Source organism: Gadus morhua, chromosome 5 (genome assembly GCF_902167405.1).
Source record: "Gadus morhua chromosome 5, gadMor3.0, whole genome shotgun sequence".
NCBI lineage: Eukaryota > Metazoa > Chordata > Actinopteri > Gadiformes > Gadidae > Gadus > Gadus morhua.
In genome coordinates, this window is record NC_044052.1 from 13,854,561 (window position 1) to 13,874,564 (window position 20,004).

Sequence of the window (20,004 nt, forward strand, 5' to 3'; positions counted from 1 at the left end):
CCAACGCTTTTCTCTCCCTGACTCTGTCCCCTTCTCTAACTATGTTCCTCCTCACCTCGCCGTCCCCTCCGGTCCGGTTCAAGCCTCTTGTCATTGTAAGATGAAAATACGATGATTTATGTTGTGCCCCCCCCTCCTTACTTGTTCAAAGTAATGAGATTCTATATTTCAACTCACTTGACAGATGGATTGGAAATTAAAAGGCTCAGATAAGTAATGTATTTTTGATGTTGGCCTGTGAATAACTCACACATGCTGATTGATTTCAGAACTCTGATGACAAACGGCCCACAGAACAACATGCCCACAGCGCTTAGAGTCAGACGTTACTCTGAGAACCATGTCAGGACTCACACCTTAAGGTCCATAGCAACTACATCATCAGGACCACAGGCAGCCTTAGAGTCAGACGTAACTCTGATCACGATGTCAGAACTCACACCTTACAGAGGTTCATATTAACTACAGCATTAGAGTCATACATTACTCTGAGACCCATGTCAGAATTCAGACCTGGAGGTTCATATTAACTACAATATAAGAACTATGAGCACCACTTAGAGTCAGACCAAAGTCTAAGACCCACGTCAGAACTCACACCTACACCGTACAAGAATGAACCACGGGCAGAGCTTCAGTCTCTCAACAAGCGAGCGTTTTGAAAGAAATGAAAATGCATTGTATAGAAATCTAACTTTGACGTCTCCACAATGTACTTTTCATTCATCAATAATAATTAAACAGGGATGACGATTGGGTACCAGCTCAGAACAGACCTGTGGGGCGGGTAACTGTGTCGCAGGGCGTCCCTGCGTGTGTTCACCTTTGCGTTCAGAGGATGCGGGCCGCTGACGACGGAGCCTCTGCTGTATTTGAAGACATCAGGAGTTCACCTTGTGAGCAGAGACAGCTGTCTATTGCCTCGAACGAGGCCGAGTGAGGGTATCGAACCGGCCCATCACGGCATCACTACGGTGATTCATCACTAAAAGTGCTCGGCGTGCAGAAGTCTCCGCTCCACTTTGTACTTTTCAAACATTTCAGACGTCGTTGGAAAAACAAAAGTAATACCACCGCCGTGGGCTGGACAGAGCTAGCTCCCGGAGAGACGCGATTAACGCTAATCCGTGCTGTCACCCGCTGCTGAAACAAGGCCTTTTCCTAAACATGGGACCGCGTGATTGATTATGCCAACGTGTTTTTCAGAGGTCATATTGATTGGGAATATAAGAAGTGTGCTCCTAGTTATGTTTTTGTTTTTGTTTTTTGCGTACCCACACCTAGTGACATGACCCACTCTCCCACACGCTCACAACACTCACTGCATACACACAATCGGTCAATCAGAACGGCCGGCTGGACGTAGTAGACTTAGTAGACTTGATGATGCCACACGGCCTGATTCCAGGAGAGCCACAGGTGCTACCTTGTGCCACACCAGCTAGGACCCGCTGGTGTCTGTGTTGGAGTGGAGTACATCAACAGTGCTTATGTGCTACACCAACTATCACGGCACAAATCAAAATGCATCCCCACTTCAGATCCCCCCCCCCCCCCCCAACCCCACCCCTCCAGGTGTCAACAGGTCATGTAGTCTCGGATAAGTAATGCCAGTTGCTCCGCCCCCCAAAAAAAATCCATCACATCTTCCCAAAATAACCTCCTCCCCGCACACACACACACACACAGACACACACACGGATACATATTCAGATTCCAGCTGCCTGCCATGCATGTCTCGTTGGGGAAACAGTGGGCTCTCTCATTAGGCACGGGGACAACATCCAGTGATTCATTACCCCTGCCGTGTGAAAAAAGCCTGCTATTAAAACTCTAAAAGCCATTAGAGAAATCCATAATGAAGCCCACCAGAAGCAGGTGCAGTAGGGGGCTGGCCGCGCGACGACACAAACAACACAACCGACATGACAGTTTGGAACTCGCCCATTAGCATGCGCGCCGCCGTCGCTTCCCCCCCCCCCCCCCCCCCCCGCTGTCGTTCCTCTGGAGGTGCAGGTTGTGAGCGCGGTCCGTTTGGCTCCACAGACTCCCGGCGGCGGGTGTTTGGCTCCACAGACTCCCGGCGGCTCCAGCCCTCGGCTGGAGAGGCAGCATGAGGGGCTGTTAGCTGTTAGCCGGAGTGTTAGTCAAACGGTGTGTGACAGTATTGACCCTGGCCTGTTTACTGAAAGGAGTTCTGAACGGGATCAGCTGAACATATATTATGGCCGATCGATGCTGGCTGCAGAACAGAGAGACCACTGATATCGTCTGGCCTCACTGCCAGACAGGGCTTTATCTGGCTTAATGCTTCTTCTCCCCGCCGTCTCTGCTTTGCCCCCTACTGCAGTACCGGTACCCCGTAGTGGTACCAGTTCCTGCAGTACGGGGTACTTATACTGCAGTTCCAGGACTGGGTACTGGTACTGCAGTACGGGGTAAGGGGTACTAAAACACACCGGCCTGACAGGAGTCATACCCCTGAGGATCCCTCATGGACAGTGTGACGCTCGTCTGATGAAACAAAACAACAACTAGAAGTAATTTGCCCAAACCAAAGAGGGGACGAGAATGGGCCAGGGGTACGAAGGCTTTGGGCTCGCCGACATTATATCCTCAGTCATACTTCATACTTCTTTCCCTTTTATCTCTGACACACCCCATCTGCTTCTCATTACACAAAACCACAATATAAATGTGGTTCCAGGCCTGGTAAACGCCCTGCTTAGGCTTCTTCCCACCAAGACTACTCCAGCACAGAGCGCTTTACAAAGTGTTTAAGTCACAAATTGTATCCCGACTAAATGTTGTATCCATCATCCCAGCGACACTAACCGCTCCGAGGGTTCGCCGGAGGAAAGATAAACGCTGTGTTCCATAGGTGTGACCTATATCCACTTACAGGGACTACCGGCTTTGGGTATGAGAGATGGCAACCACAGGTAACCTTGTGGTGGGCCAGCCCTCCGTGTCAGAACAGAACGCCCCAGGAGAGCAGGGGTCAACACACACCGTGACCCCTAAACTCCCTATCAAACATCAATGTGTTCACGCAGGGAATTAGCTTACGGAAAAGGCAGCAAGCGGTCTTTTTGCCAGCATTTGGTGGTGGTGGTGGTGTGTGGGTGTGTCGGTGTGTGGGTGGATGGAGTCCGGTCCCGTAGGGAGGAGGGTGGAGGAGGGTGGAGGAGGGGGGTCTGTCCGCTAAAGCTGTGATTGCCCCAGCGCTGTGTGTGTTCCTCATCCCTTCTTCCAGGGTATGCAACCATGAAGTCAATCTGCGTGACACGGGGACATCAATCACAGCCCCGCTGCGGAGCGCAGCTCACTGGAAGCACACAATGGAAGGGAGGGAAGCCAGAGCGCCAGTCCATAAAAAGGTCAGCCAGGTTTAAATCAGGTTTGTTCAGACATTTTCTCCCACCACCCACCTCCTGCCCCCCCCCCCCCCCCCCACCACCCCATGTAACATAAAGCAAGAAATAAGCGCATTTGATCAAATCCACCTTTTTTTTGTTTTTCTGTGCCTTTCCTACGTTTTGTGCCGTTTTATTAGGATTTATTTTGGATGATTATGAACGATTTCAGGCCCTCCATTTGTCTGCTTCCCCTGTAACGTAGCCTTTTAGAATAGCGTTTCAGCCTAGCGTTTTAGCGTAGCTGTACCGTTGACTTGGGATATTGTGTGAATAGGAAGGAACACACTCCTGCCTCGATCCCCTCCAGTTGGTTTTTCTGCGGCTTCCCCAGGAACAGACATGGCGCTCCGACGGGAATCGAACCCGGTAATAACTCCATCCTTAATCTCTCCCTCCCATCTGATCATCAGCTCCATCTCCCCACAGCCTCCCTCTCCATTTCTCACCTGCCCCGAAACTCCATCAACACCTCGGTCGACCACGCTGTGAAGGGTTCACCGGTTTGACGTCCCGCAGCGAGGGCAGAATGAGCTTCCACAACTTGAGGGCTCTCTCATCGTGTCACCGGGTTCCTGGAAGAATCATGAGGATGAAAAAAAGCAACAAGAATAAAATAGAGCTGGTCTGCGCTAATGGCTGCTCCCTAGATGTGTAATGCAATGATTACATGGAAGGAGGAGGGGGGTCTGTTTGTGTGTGTGTGTGTGTGTGTGTGTGTGTGTGTGTGTGTGTGTGTGTGTGTGTGTGTGTGTGTGTGTGTGTGTTTGTGTGTGTGAGTGCGCGTGCGTGTGCGTGTGTGTGTGTGTGTGTTGGGGGGGGGGGGGGGGGGGGGTTGGATAGGAGGAAGGGTGAAGAATGGATGGAAGGATACAGAAACAGACTGATGAATATCAGGCAGAAAGGGGCCGAGCCACAGAGAGGGCGGAGGGTTATTATTAATAAGACGCAGGGTCCCGCCCTCAGAGCACTCCAGCAGAAGGTCTTCGGTAGATTACCCAGAAGGAGATTTCCATTTCCCACTCCAATTACATCAGCGTCAGGCCTGCATGTGGTCATTCTGGGTTCATTCTAGGTTGAACCTCTTGCATACGTAAGATGCCTTTCCAATAGCCTGGACAGGAGAGGAATCTGCCTAATGCTCTCTCCGCAGACGGACTTGACATTGCTGACCAATGCCTGTTAGCCCCTGTATACATCACTAATACCCCCATTACGGACATGATGACCTGCTGTTTACTCTGTATTACTGAATGTAAGCTAGTTTAGCTGACTGGACGCCGCCACAATGTTTAATTCATATTTGCAACGCCGTTGCCGAGCGGAGCAGCTATCAGTGATATGTGAGCACTTTATTATTAGCCATTTGAATTTCCAATTGAGCAGAGAAGAGAGACGGGGAAAAAAATGACCACAGTGTAATTCACTCTAGCATGACTCATCATTACAGTCGCTCCCCCCACAGCCTGAGCAAGCAAGCTTAAAACCCCCTCTCTCCCTCACCCCCCCCCCCCCCCCCCCCCCGTCTCCCATGTCTCCCTCCCCCCTCCCTCCACTACTGTTCCCAATGAGACTAATTCCCATTTCCTCCCTCCCTTCACCTAGCATTAAGTAGCCCGCCCTCCCCTCCTCCCCTCCCCTTCTAAGAGCCTGGGTGTTGGGTGTCACGGGCAGCACTTACTGGCCCTGCTGGCTGCAGGCGGGGGGTTGGCGGCGGGGCCCGGCCGGGGGTCCCTGGTGCGGTTAGGGGAGAGGGCCCTGTGTTGTGGCCCATTGATCGGGAGGAGTAATGGATCTGGCCGGGGCTGATAATGCATGATGTAATTGTCAGAGGAGTTTAATTATGTGCTTATTACACCAGGCTTGACTGAGCCTTCATATACCTCCCACTTACACCCCCCCCCCCCCATTTATTGCCCAATTCAGAGGGCCACAATAAAAGATGCCAGAATGTCAGTGTGTTTTTGTGCGTGTGTGTGTCTGTGTGCGTGCGTGCGTGTGTAGGTACATGTGTCATGTTATGAAGGATTATAAGGTCACATTTGTATGACAACAGCAACAACAACAACAACAACGATAATAATAAGCACACAAAGGAAATATATATAACATACAATGCTTTCGATTTCCCATACTTCATGTCATACAAAAATATTCCCGGCTACGTGTGTTAATATCTAACTATTTATGTTTTTATGAAGGCATTTCATCGCTACTAGTATCTACTAGTTTGACTCCAGTTCAAAAACCAAACATGCATATGAGCGTGAAGCGATGTAAACCCATTCCACCCCTATCCCTCATCCTTGACATTGAGGGGGGCTGCGAGGGTCCCACTTAATCTAGAATGTCTATGAGATCCAAGGGGCCACCCCCTCTCCACTCCGCCCCGCCCCCTCTCCAACCCAGCCCGCTCCACCCCTCCCCTCTCCACCCCTCCCCTCTCCATCCCTCCCCATCTGGCCCCGCCCCCTCTCTACCCCGCCCCACTCCACCCCGCCCCCTCCCATCTCCAAGCCCCTCCACCCCAGCCGTAATGTGGCTGCATCATATGTCTGAATGCCCCCCCCCCCCCCCCCCCCCATGAATCGCCTTTCAATTACCTGAGCCGGGTCCCGAGACACAGAAAAATACATGCTGCATATTTCTGCGACAAAATGCTGAGGTCAGACGGCACCACGGAGAATCAAATATACCGTGTGTCATTTAATTTGACAGCTGTCCTTTCCCTGCTGTGGCTTAGAGGTCGCGGCGCGAGCGGCTGTGGCAGGCGGCGGAGGAGACGTGGGGTAAAGGACGGCCCGCCGCGGGTCGGTGTGAGGACCAGAACACAGCTCATTCAGATGTACAGATAGATAACGAGGGAGTGGTTGTTTAGGATTGATCAACCGAATGTGTGAATGTGATTTATATTTTTTTTTAAAGAGGACAACTTGAAACGTGTTCATTGTCTAGACAGAGCTATGTTTTGGTTTCCATCCTATTGCTACCTCTTACAAGACTAATTCTAAGCGGCCATTGTTAGTTTATATGTGCTTGTTACACACACGTTTCTGCAGATAAAAAGAGTAAGGCATGATACATCTCAACAAACCAATGCATACGGTCCTCCACATTGAGTACAGAGAAACGAGGTAGTACTCAGCAGGTAGCAGGCTTTTAACCAAACCAGCGAGAGATAAGCAGAATATGTTCCACTAGCAGGTGGAACACATTCAACACGCATTATTCATGAACTATTTCCCAGATACAAAATAAAACCTGACCAAAAAAAGCCGGAAAGCGAAAGAATACGACAGCACAGGGGATATTGTTCAAATAAATAAAAGGTAGCCTTGTGTACCACTTGTGTACACTTGTTAAGCAGACAACCTCAGAGTTTTTGTGTCTCTCGTTGAGTAATTGTGCAGCGCTCTCACTCGGAGGCAAATCCCCACGTGGACCATATACCAGTAAAAAGCTGGAGAAAACCCCAAATGGGCAGAAGCTTATTGGAGTGTTTATGCCCTCATCCCAACGCGTCCCCTCTGATTTGTAAATGTTGTAAACACGCCAGAGAGAAGCCTGTGTGCGTTCCGGACGCCTGCCCGGCCGGGCTGAGTCCAGGGGGTTTAATCCAGGGAGCAGCCCCTCTAAATAAACCCCATTAATCATGTTGTTTTTGGGGGATAGAGAGAGTTGCTGGTGGAGGTGGGGGTGGTGGAGAAGGTGGTGGTGGTGGAGGCGGGATCACTCCTGGGGTGTCCGTCCATGTCGGAGGCTGCATTAATGAGCAGCATGCAGGGAACAGAGGCTGTAATGGTGTCCGCCCGGGATAGAGAAGGGTGTGTGGTGTGTGTGTGTGTGTGTGTGTGTGTGTGTGTGTGTGTGTGTGTGTGTGTGTGTGTGTGTGTGTGTGTGTGTGTGTGTGTATGTGTGTGTGTGTGTGTGTGTGTGTGTGTGTGTATGTGTGTGTGTGCATGTGTGTGTGCATGTGTGTGCGCTTCTGCGTGCTTGTGTGTGTGTGCTTGTGCATGCGTGCGTATGTGTGTGTGTGTGTGTGTGTGTGGGGGTCTGTGTGCGAGTGGTTGTGTGTGCGTGTGCATGTGTGTGTGTGTGTGTGTGTGTGTGTGTGTGCGTGTGTGTGTGTGTGTGTGTGTGTGTGTGTGTGTGTGTGTGTGTGTGTGTGTGTGTGTGTGAGCTTGCTTGTAAAGTGAAACAGGACACCTCTGATCTCTCCACACATCACAGAGAATAACACGGCTCAGCCTGCTCCGCGACCGTCCAACTGGGTCGAGGTTTTCTGCGGGGTAGTGATGTCGGGCCGACAGCTGGGATGCTGTGCATTATTTTTTTTTATACAGACTCACAGGAGAACCGACACATCAACAACCACCAAAACCAGGGCCCGGTTCTACAGTCGGAGGTACAAGGAAGCCCAAACCGCTGCCCTCAAAGCGAGCGCTGACTCTGGGCGTCTTGTGATCGAGTTTGGAGCTTTACACTCAGCCCCTATTTGCAGCATTTAGCAATTAGAGCGGAACGCGCCGATCAAATATAGAACAACAAACACTGGCAGTTATCTTTTTATAATCTCATATATGGAAATTAGTGTTTGATTTTCCCCTCATGCAAATGAGATTTTCAATTAACTGAGAGAAAAAATAAATAAGGGCGACTTGGCAGAGCATTCTGGCCTGCTCTATTGTGTCCTCCTGCACAGAAATAAATGATGAATACTTAAATAGCATTTCACATTGAGATAATTATGGTGTGCTGGAGGAGAGAATGGGTGAGGGAGAGAGAGAGATTGCGAGTGAGGGAGAGAGAGAAATAGAGCATCCTTTTACATGCAAATACACCACTTTGTTTTCTCCAGCAAAGATCAATCATAATTGGGCAGGTACACACAATCACAGGGCCCATTTGATGACCCATTTTATTTTTGGATCACACACTTCAAATCTCTCCAGAGTGCACAGCTCTGTGTGTGTGTGCGTGTGCGTGTGTGTGTGTGTGTGCTTGCGTGCATGTGTTTGCGTGCGATTATGTGTGCGTGTTTGTGTGCGTTTGTGTGCCTGTGTGTGAGTATTTGTGTGGGGGTGTGCATGTGTGTGTTTGTGTGTGCACTCAGCATACATTGACTTAAGCAGAATAATAAATAGTTTGACTATGAAAGGATCAGGAAAACAGCCACATGTTCAGTGTACTAACATGTTTGAAGCCACATTATACGTTCACATATATGTTTATTTATATATATATATATATATATATATATATATATATATACACAGTATATATCCATATATATATATGTATCTATGTATTATGTAGTAATGTTGACTCTTTTCTGGGTTGGGATGGTCCTTCAACAATAACACCATGTGGATTCATCCTTCTTGGGTCTCTAGGGAAAGAAATGACAATGAAATTGGTAAAGCAGTGTTTAAAATACGTTAAAAAAAATTCAGTCTCCGTAAAACACAAAGTGTAGTATGCACTACTTCTAATGCACTACTAATGATTTTCAACTGCAACACGCACACACAAACACACACACCGCATGTAAAACAATAAACTCATTCACATTCGGTGTGTGTTGCATAGTGCAGCCCAATAAAACACTAGCCGTTTGGCCCATAAAGAGGTTGCCGTAAAAGACCCCGGCCTCTCGATGGTCCAGACGTGTGTTGGCTGAGCGGCCCGGCTGATGTCAGCCCCCCGGCCCGCTGCCTGCCCTCTGCACACTCCCTCTGGGATGGGTTCAGCCCGCTTCATAACGCCTCCTCACTGTAACCCAGTGGACTCTGGGGAACAAGGCGCCAACTCCAGGGAGGGGGGCAGAGCCTGAGGAGGCAGTTCTTGAGGAATGTGTGCAGCATTGCAGTGAGGCATGAGGAGTACAGTGAGGTCGAGTAGCAGCAGTGCAAGGAGACAGAGGGAGTACAGTGAGGGCCGTGGGTGAAGCAGCAGTGCAGTGAGACAGGGTGAGTGCAGTGAGGTTGAGAAGCAGCAGTGCAGTGTGACAGGGCCAGTACAGTGAGGTGGGCGATGATACTAGGTGGATGGCGTCTGAGGCCAGGCGCCGAATAGTTTGTGAGTCTGCGTGTTGTTTCATGCGTATAAACGTTTTTGTGTTAGTGTGTTTGCATGTATGTATTGTATGTATGTGTATGTGTATACCTATGTGCGTGTGCGTGCGTGCAGTTCTGCGTTTGTGTGTGTGTGTAACGTGGAGGTGGTATCTTACCTCTGAGAGCTGCTCGATGTGTTTACCACTGGATTTCCAATGTACCGGGGGCTAATTTCGCAGCCCTCTGCACGCAGGGAAGTATCAATCTTCTCTGACCTGGCCGAGAGCCACAAGAAGCAACTCGCCCATCCATCCTCTCTCTGCCCTCTCTAGTTCCTCCTCTTGCTTTCCACCCTCCTCTCATTTGTTCCCCATCCCTCACTCTTTATTTCCCCCCCCTTTTATTTTCTCATTTTCTCCTTCTAGTTCCCCTCCTAATCCCATCAGCTTCTGTCCAGCCCCTCTCCCCCCCCCCCCCCCCTCTCTCTCTCTCTCTCTCTCTATCTTCCCCTAAATCTCTCCGCTGTCAAGCTGAGCTCTAGGAACGTGGAAGTTGTGAACTTGTGAGGAGTGGATCGATACAGCAGGACAGGCTGAACGATCCCCCCCTCAGACGAGGCCCTGTGTGCCCCCAGAGGGGCCCCCAAGAAGGGCCCCGCTGTAAATCCTGGTCCTCCGGAACTCGGTCCACTCTGCCAACAGCGGAGACACGGCGGTCATCATAATCAGCAACGACCCCGCCCTCATTATCAGCAGCGACCCCACCACCTCCAGCACCACCATCAGCACTGAATCCACCAGCACCACCAGTTCTGGACAGATCCAGCGCGGTGCAGCAGGCGGGAGAATGTAATAACGTCCCGCCTCTGATGCACGCCCACGCGCCCTCCTCTTGGGGGAGTCCGTCCACGCCGGGCGGCCCGTGTCCTGCGCCGCGGCGAGGAGGAGCTGTCATGTGACAGGAGCCGGGCGCCGGCCCGCTGACTGCCGCCCTTAGCTGCTGATGAGGGAGTGATTGGCAGGTGAGGTGGAATGGCCCGCCTCGCTGAGGAACTCTGCCGCACCACTTTGACCTTTCATACGACTGTTTGTAGCGACGGCGCTGCGCTGGATAGATATTGATCTACGGCTGGGTGACAGATATGTAAATCTGAACCTGGTGAAATTCAGCCCACACACAAACCCATCCACGCACACAGACCCACACGCCCACACAGAGACACACACACACACACACACACACACGCACACGCACAAGCAGAGACACAGACACACACAGCGACACCGACACATGTACAGAGACACACACACCTGCCCTTGAGCGGACGGTTGCATTGACACATACACACAAAAGTTCACACTGAAAACCACACACACTAACAGATACACACACTCATGCACATTTCCACACGCACTTCTTTTTGGGAAACGGTTACTTCTGAGGACATGTGACAGGTGTGTGTATGTTTGTGCGCAGGTGGTGCTTCTGTGTGTGTGTCTGTAAAACCCACCAAATATTTTATTGATACCCCATACATAAATAGTGGGCTGTTTGGTGGTGTCCCAGCAGTCCTCATATTTCCCAGTGACATTATCAGCCATCTTCATCATGTGCGGAGCAGGGAATAAATTGCATTTTTTTCGTGGTGGGTGTGAGTCTGCATACAGCAGCAGGAGCATTATAATATAAAACATGAATAAACAAAATCACTCATGAGCAAATGTGAGGGAGCATAGGAAGGTAATCTCCTTTAGGCATGCTCCTTGAAATTAACTCAAAGAATCTGCACATGGAACGTGTTACGAAGATTAATCAAATACATATATATATATATATATATATATATATATAAACATATATATTTATTTTATATTACTTTCACACACACACAAACACACACGTAAACTCTCTCTCTCCCAGTCTTCTATAAATACCATTCAAATATTTGATTAATTTGTTGTGCTGTAGTTTAATTGTAGTTTTACATTGAGAGGGTTAGGCCGAGACCAGATAGGCTCAGTGAGAGGGTTAGGGTTAGGCCAGTGTGAAATGTGCATGAAGGGACGTTCCACTGTATAATGTGCGGATACACAGTGGGCTTCTTTCTAGACCAGGAATAGCATTACAACTCTTCAGGTAACACGGTCTTAACTCCTCCAATTACATTTGGAAATTCAAAAAAATAACTTTGTGTGGATAGGCTTTATTTCTGCAGTCTGTATTGCTCTATTTCTAATACTAACGCATTACTGACCACAAACATAGCATTTCTAACAATAAAAGACCACCCAGATATATAATCCTCCTTTGTTTCCAATATGCTAACCTCCTCACATACTGGAAAAGGCTAGAAAAGAGAATGCAGAGCTAAAGCCAAATTCATCCGTGAATAGTGGAAATTTGCAAAAATAAACATCCTTCATTGTTTCCTACCCCCTCGCCTTCTCAGGGTCATACATCAGTCGCTTGTATCCGACATCACTTTCATAAAGGTTTCCATTCCGGATCAGAAGGCACTTATGTGTCCTTGATCCAATATGGCTGTCAGACAGACGCACAGGTAAATCACTCATCTGTCCGTGTAATCATGCAAATTTGGTTCATCCCTGGCGTCCCACACGCCAGCTGCCACTCATGCATGTTTTGGTCTCAAGTCATTGCCTGCATCATGTTGCCGATACGCTGTGTAAAACATCCAGAATCAGCTCTTCTCTCCGGAAGATGAAACCAAACGATAAATTACAAATGCATAATTTATTTTTTTTCCTCCTGGGATGAAAACAGATACCCACTGATACTAGATGTTTATTAATGACACTTGTCATGCAAATTAAAACCAGACGCATTTAATCCACAACATGACGAATTGCAGACGTTGCACACAACACAAGCCATTATTCCCAAAGCCCTGAAAAAGTAGGGAATCTAAATCTCCATACAGAGAAATAGTCTGAACTCCACGACGAATGAAAGCTACGGCATTCCCACACAAACAATTCCACACAAAAGTATGAGAATCCATCTTGACCAATCGCCCCCCTTGTCACAACAAACCGGCTGGCCTTCAGTCCCCACGGCGGGCAGAAGGACGGGCTGGGAGACGGGGTCCGACGTGGACCTTGGAATACGTGATGATGCCCCTCCCCGTATGGATATTACTCTGAATATGCGGCGGGTCTGTGGGCCGGGGCCGGGGGGCCCGGGCGACCGCGTGCTGATCAGTCCCTGGTCGGCCCCTGGTCCACGATGACTGATGAGGTGGCGGTGGACCTTGGAGGTTTGGGTGATAGCCTTTCAGCGCTTGATTCACGGGGCGCCCTCTCCTCACTGACACCCCCACGCACTGTGATTGAGTTCACAATCCTGCACCATTCCTCCCCTTCTCCCGGCTCCCCCTAGTAAATAAATGGCAGAATCCCGGGATCCCGGGCACCGCAATATAGTAGCTCCAGACCACGGGTCACGCCCACCTGCAGATCACACCCCGCATGTGATGCTTGGAGAGGGAGAAGAGAGAAATGCCATGTCCTGAGCCTTGGTGGGTGAAGCAGCGCCGGGCGTACTGTTGTTCATTGCTTTCCAGCGGGGAGAATAATAGCCTCTTCTACTGGAACAATAAAATAGTTAGGGATCCCCTTAACTTATCAAATAAATCAACTGTCACCCTTTAAAAAGGGGTTGGCTGCATGGTTTCCTCCTGCCGTCAGAGCAGTTTGTACATTCAGGGAGGATCCTGCAGGGCCCTAGCTGATGTCAGCACGACTTGTTATCACCTCTCCTCATCCTCCTCTTCCTCCCTCTCTTCATCCTCCTCTTCCTCCCACTCCTCCTCCCTTTCCTCCTCGTCTCCTCATCAAGGCCTGCTCTGGTTTGATTGTTTCCTCCTTGCCTCGTGCCGAGAGAGCCCTTGGAAGGGGGATTTGATAGCATGTAAAAAGAGGATTTGCGAGTCCAACTCCCTAATCTGTAGCGGGGCAGCAACTGGCTGACGTAATGTTGCTGCCGCCTGCTGAATAATGAGCCAATATGGAGGTGAGTCATTCCCCAGTAAGAACAGGGGTCTAAGCCAAAGACTTTAAGCAGATAAGCCCATTTGGGGCTAATGAATGGGCAGACTCATGGATGTCATGTCTCTTCCAGAACAGGGGAGAGGGGACATGCTCAGGAAAGGTCATCCCCATTGTACCTTTGTAAGACGCTTCTCGGGCAAGCAATTCAAAATAGTAGACTCCACTTCTTATTTTTGTGTCAGGTTTGGCCCGTTTCACAGTTATCACCAGTAGAAGGGCTCGAGAAAAAAATTAAAATGACGGTAGCTAACATAAAGGAGTTATAATTAAAGATTGCCGGATGGAGTTGCCTATCAACCCACTGTTACGCCAACAATAAGGCTTCATTATCTGCACCACAGAAATGCTCTCTCCGTTCACCACCTTATATTAAGGGTGAAATTAGATGTTGGAGTGGAGAGGGATTCCATAGGACTACGTCCATGATGGGAATGGTGGAAGCTCCTGTTCCTGTCCAAACCTCAGATGTTTAGAATGAGTTCACTCCCCCCTGAAATAACCCTCTAATTGGGTACATGTTTCGATGAAATGTGTATAAATTGACAGTAATTGCTTTTGTGTGGATGGAAATGGTAATTCTTTACCTATAATGGCTATCAAGGGGAAACATGCCAAACCACTACAGTCCGTTACGCCATAATGGACCCCAGACAAACAAACATCAGTGTGAACCAATCTTAATGAAAAAAAACGTCTACACAAAAATGGTGATTTAAAGAGAAGTTCATCTGGTCCTGTGGAGAGTCCTCATGAGGCTCAGGGCTCAATCGCAGCACAATGCCAGTCTTGGTACGGTACCCCCACCCCCCCCCCCCCCCCCCCGGGGACGGGTGCAGAGACGTGAAACGGGCTATCAGGGCGCTGGTGGGAGGCATAGCACCCACTTGAGGTGCTGACTGTCTGCGATAACTCCAGGGTTCACCGCGTCCCATCGGCGAAGCTTTGGCGTAATCCATTCTCCATACAGATTTCTCCCGCGGAAGCTGCTTTATCCCATTATCATAGGCATTATACAAATGTATACCGCTGTAATCCACACACTTAGAGCCCCATGCCTGTGGAAACAGCCAGACTCGGTCTGACTAGCAGCCTGGGATGCAGTGCAGCACACAGTCTGGAAGAGGTGTGTGTGGGGGAGAGGTGTGTGGGGGGGGGGTGGTCATTATATGTCTTAACAGCAGCGTCCACATTCAGCGGGTTTAGTTGCTTTCATCTTTCTTTTGTGTGTGTGTGTGTGTGTGTGTGTGTGTGTGTGTGTGTGTCTATTAACAAGCGTGCATATATACATGGGTGTGTCTGTGTGTGAGTATGCATATGTGTGTGTGTGTGTGTGTGTTTGGGTGCGTTATGGCCAGCGCTACATGTTGTTTGTTAGCATGTTGATCTGCATGGGGCCAGCGTTATGAGCCATGCTGTGTGGGGCTATAGTTGCCGGTTGCTTTCCATATCTGAGGTCTCCAGCAGCGCTGTGCAGTAGCCCACCGGGGTCAGGGGAGGCCGATCGCTCTGTGAACTCAGTAGGTGGGGAGAGCAGCACATGTGATAACTAGATGTTCACATGTGAACATCTATGACAACACTGGCACAGCACCCCCCCCTGAGCACTCGATCTGACTAATAACACAACCGAGACCCCCTCCTCCATCACCACAAACACCAACACAAACATAAGCAGAGTACATACTGAGGATGCTTACATCCCTCCAGGCCCGTGAGGTACAAAACCAGAAGACAAAGGAGAAGAGGACAAATCGATGTTTGTCGATAGATACCAAACCGCGATGCAAAGGAAGAAAGAAAGAAATATGAAACACATAAAAACATTAAAGAAAAGTATTCTCTAACTAGAAACTACTGTTACAAGTCACATTTTACAGACATTAAATGTATTATTCTGACACGTTTAATTGGGGAACTTTGGTTCGCTGCGGGCATTGCGCTCTGCCTTGCTTTCGGGCGTTGACGTCGTTATTTTGGAGGAGAGGCTTGCCAAACCTGATGGTTGAAGATTCATGCTTGGTTGGCTCGCACAGTGCTGGGGGAGACATCATCCACTGGCAGATGTGCACCCCTCACCACTCTCTCTCTGCCACCGATATAATTGACATCTGCATGCAGGCGGATGGCAGCAACAGCAGTCTGTGTGCCATGTTTTGTGGAAAATAAGGGAGAGGAGTAAGCCGTGCACATCCTGAGAGGTTTGCGTCAACTGTCTCCCTAATGCCTGTGAGTGCTCCAGCATTAATGGAACATATTATGCTTCAAATTATGGAATCATGTACAGCAGCTGCTGATCCAATTTGGATGTGGTGCTCCGGCTTAAACCAGCCCCTCCGGGGACCGCGTCACGTACCGCGGTTTGTACGGCGAGATTTGGATCTCCTCCGTTTGGCAGCCACGGTTCCATTTTATGACTTTATGCAAAAATTAAATCCCTCTCTATTAGTTTAGATACGGGGGAATGCCTCTGAGGAGGGAAATGCCAAGCCGACTGCAAAGACACAATCGATAGAACAGTAGTCACTGCAAAGGGCTCAGTGCAGAGCCGCGGCGTTTCCAGCCATTCAATCCATACTGGTGTATTATTTTATTGGTTCAATGTTTCAGCAACAGGAATTCATATGCTTGAGGCAATATGCGAGCACAGCTCCCAGACTGATAACTTAATGTCTCTTGCATAGTTTGGAGTTTTACACAGGCTGCAATAAATATTGTTTTATATTTTGCAGTAAAATATCCTTTACTAGCGCAAGGTTATTTCATAATAAGTCAGGTTCTTCTTTCTTTCTTTTTTATGCGTCCTTGCGAAGTTGACTTAATGCTATTTTCCTCGTATCTTGAATTATTAGGTGCGTCCGGGAACAGAATTAAGTTCTACCTTCAACCGGGATTAAGGATAGCCCGTGTAACTAATCAGATTCCTGGGATGGCTGAAATCCATCAAGATTAAGTGTGGGCTCGCTATCCATCGGAGGTTAATGAGTGTCTTCCCAACCGCCTCACGGCCATTTCATACCTCAGGGATTTGAATAATTCCCATTGATAGTTTCAAATTTTCAAATGAGACAGGATTAATCAAAAGCTGAGAAAGACGCAGAAAATAAAATCTGATCATGGCGGGGAAGAGGAGGAGGAGGAAGAGGAGGTGGAGGAGGACATCAGAGGGAGAGGAAGGTAAAGCAGGCGTTGGAGAGCATGTTCCCATCCCCCATGAGGCTAGCGTGGAACTGAGGGGATGGAGACGGGAGGGGGCTTCACACAAGAGGGTAATTACACTACCCTCCTCAAACTCCGAAATCAAAAGTGGCTTTTTACCAAGAAAAAAGAAAAACATGCAACATAGAGTCATTGTCTGTTGTGTAAATATAGTAGTGAAATGTGTGGGCTTCTATTATGGCGGTTCCATCTATGATGAGGCACCTTAAAGTGATTAAGATATCCTGTAACAGCAGTACAGTGAGTGATGGGATTCTTCATTCCCGGTTTATAATCGTAATGAGCCAGAGAGACCTTCATCAGGGACAGAGCCCGGGAGACCTTCATCAGGGACAGAGCCAGGGAGACCTTCATCAGGGACAGAGCCAGGGAGACCTTCATCAGGGACAGAGCCAGGCTGAGACCTTCATCAGGGACAGAGCCAGGGAGACCTTCATCAGGGACAGAGCCAGGGAGACCTTCATCAGGGAGCCAGGCTGAGACACCACCTTCACCATGGGAGGAGCCAGGCTGAGACACCACCTTCACCATGGGAGGAGCCAGGCTGAGGCACCACCTTCACCGTGGGAGGAGCCAGGCTGAGGCATCACCTTCACCTTGGGAGGAGCCAGGCTGAGGCACCACCTTCACCGTGGGAGGAGCCAGGCTGAGACACTTCCTTCACCGTGGGAGGAGCCAGGCTGAGGCACCACCTTCACCTTGGGAGGAGCCAGGCTGAGGCACCACCTTCACCTTGGGAGGAGCCAGGCTGAGGCACCACCTTCACCTTGGGAGGAGCCAGGCTGTCCTGTCAGACTCACGAGCAAGGCTCGGTCACTTTTCCTCTCTTCAGCATGAGACCAAACCAGAGCAGCGGGCCGGACCCCAGCAGCACCGCAGGGCGTCGGTGGTTCGGTTCCTCGGGATTAATCGATGTCAATACAGCCACTGATGGGGCGTGAAAGGTGAATACATAAAGGTGGAGTTTGTTCAAACGGGATTCATTTTAATTGTCACACTGGGATCTGCTATTAGACCAGACAAATGGGTCAGTGCATCTGAAAATGAAATCAGAAGAGAGAGAGAGCGGGGGGGGGGGGGGTCCACTTGGGATCTATTTGTAAATTCAGGCCTGGCTGTGCTCAGCGCATATTAATAGCCTCCCTTATATATATTTATATATATATATTTATGCAAGTATCTCCCAAGAGTATTTGAGCTTCTCCAAAGCTAGGGGGACCGTCACCTGGACCCCCCCACCCCACCCCCCCACTATGCTCAGTCTGAAGGAACTCCTATTAAACTGCAGCAATGGCATCCGTTTTACTTGAATGAGCATATGCAAGGCGGTTTGTATGGGAGCAAGGGCGTTCTAGGCAACACTGTGTGTGTGTGTGTGTGTGTGTGTGTGTTTGTGTGTGTATGATTGTGTGTATCTGATTTTGTGTGTGTATTAGTGTGTGTGTGTGTGTGTGTGTGTGTGTGTGTGTGTGTGTGTGTGTGTGCATGTGGTTGTGTGTGCGTGCGTGCGTGCGTGCGTGCCTGCGTGCGTGCGTGTGTGTGTGTGTGTGACGGGCTTGGCAGCAGAGTGTGGGTTGTGCCGGGGGCTACCTATGTTCTGGATTTTAATGTTTCCATGGATGATTTTTTTTCCCGCTGCTTTATTCAACCGGTGCTAAAGAAGTATTAGCATAAGTTAAGTGTAGGCGAGCCGCGATGGCAGCAGGTTGAACCACACGGGACGGAAGGGCTCAATGTGGAGCTCAAATCCTGCTGTTATTATTATCATGGGCTAATGTTTGGGGATATTATAGATAGATATTCAAATTATATTATTGTTTTATTGACATTCAGAAAGGTTGTGTGTGTTGTGTGTGTGTTCATAATAGGTTGTTGTCATTTCTTAAAGGTGACAGCAATGATGTAACGCTATCACTTTTAAGAAGTATATGGTTCTCAGTTATGCTAACGTCAGTGTTGACCCCTTGGTGCCTTCAGCACAAATACACTGACGGAACTGATTCATTGAAGTCATCGGTGTCTGGTGTTTCCAAGGTTAACACAACCCGATCATACCCTCCTTGCTTTGATACCACCCCATCCATACGAATTTACCTTTATTCTTCAGATTATTTTCTAGTTATCTTACTATCGTCTCTACAGGCATACAAGTCAATGAATAAGCCACCAAGACTTGGCCATCATGGTGTGTGCGGCCCAGAGAGAGAAGAGAGGGCCCTCACAACCTCGGCTGACAGGTGGAAGATCTTCCAACCCTTCTCTCTGATGGTTCCATAGTCTGCTGCGTCACGGGCTGTACAGTTCCGCTAGATCTACCTATTCACCTTCCCTCACGCTCTCAGAATTTCAGAGTAATGCTCCCTGCTTTCTGGAAATCCTCCATAATGTGACTCTGTGTCTTTCTGAGCTACTGTTTAGGAACAACAATTAACCAAACACTGTTGGGTAGCATTGAAAAATAGCAGAAGTCCAGTTTTATTTGGTCTATTGTAAGACGGTTTTCCACATCTTTTATTCCATTCATTAGGTTTATGTGTTAGATGGTTTATTACCCCATCCATCTCACGGGGCTGAAGGCTCGAGTTGCCAGAGGAGGTTGGAATCGGTTCTGCAGCAGAATTACATCTGCTTTAGGCAGCAATGACATTCAAAACATATTCTCTAATCAATAAGCACACAGCTTCTTTGGAGGACTTCTATGCTGGAGGTCAATGCAATACAACGCGTCGCTGTGACAGTTTTAGATGAAATACTTTTCAGCTGTCAATCACCATGTCCAGTATTTTGCTTAAATAAACAGATAGGATTTTCACGGCCAGTTTACCCAGTTCTGCTTTCTCTACTTAAACTCCTAACAACATCTATATCAAGCTATTTTGTCATGCAAGCAATGCATAACAAATTGAAATATACTTCTTATATATATAGTTCTTTCAAACAGTTTGATTAGGTTGATGACTAGGTTGATGTTAACCCTGCTCTGGCCTTACGTGAGCATTGAGGCCACAGAAGTATGTCCTCCTTTCTCCTAAAGCCGAACCACCTCCCTTCCAAACGACTTCTTTGGATAATGATTAATCCTGTATAGAGAAAGAGAGCGAACGAAAGCGAGAGCAGTAGCTCTGAAATAATGTGATCCCATTTCCTTTATATTTTACCTCTGCCTTCCGATGTTAAAGTCAAATTTAAGTAGCGGGAGAGGACAATGGATTTGTTGAGATGAGTTTTGACAAGCAATGAGCGAGA

At 48.7% G+C, this 20,004-nt stretch overlaps 1 pseudogene; it reads left to right on the plus strand.

Moving 5' to 3' along the window:
* LOC115544266 (trichohyalin-like) overlaps positions 1 to 20,004 on the plus strand; it is a 115,159-nt pseudogene that overhangs the window by 63,490 nt on the left and 31,665 nt on the right.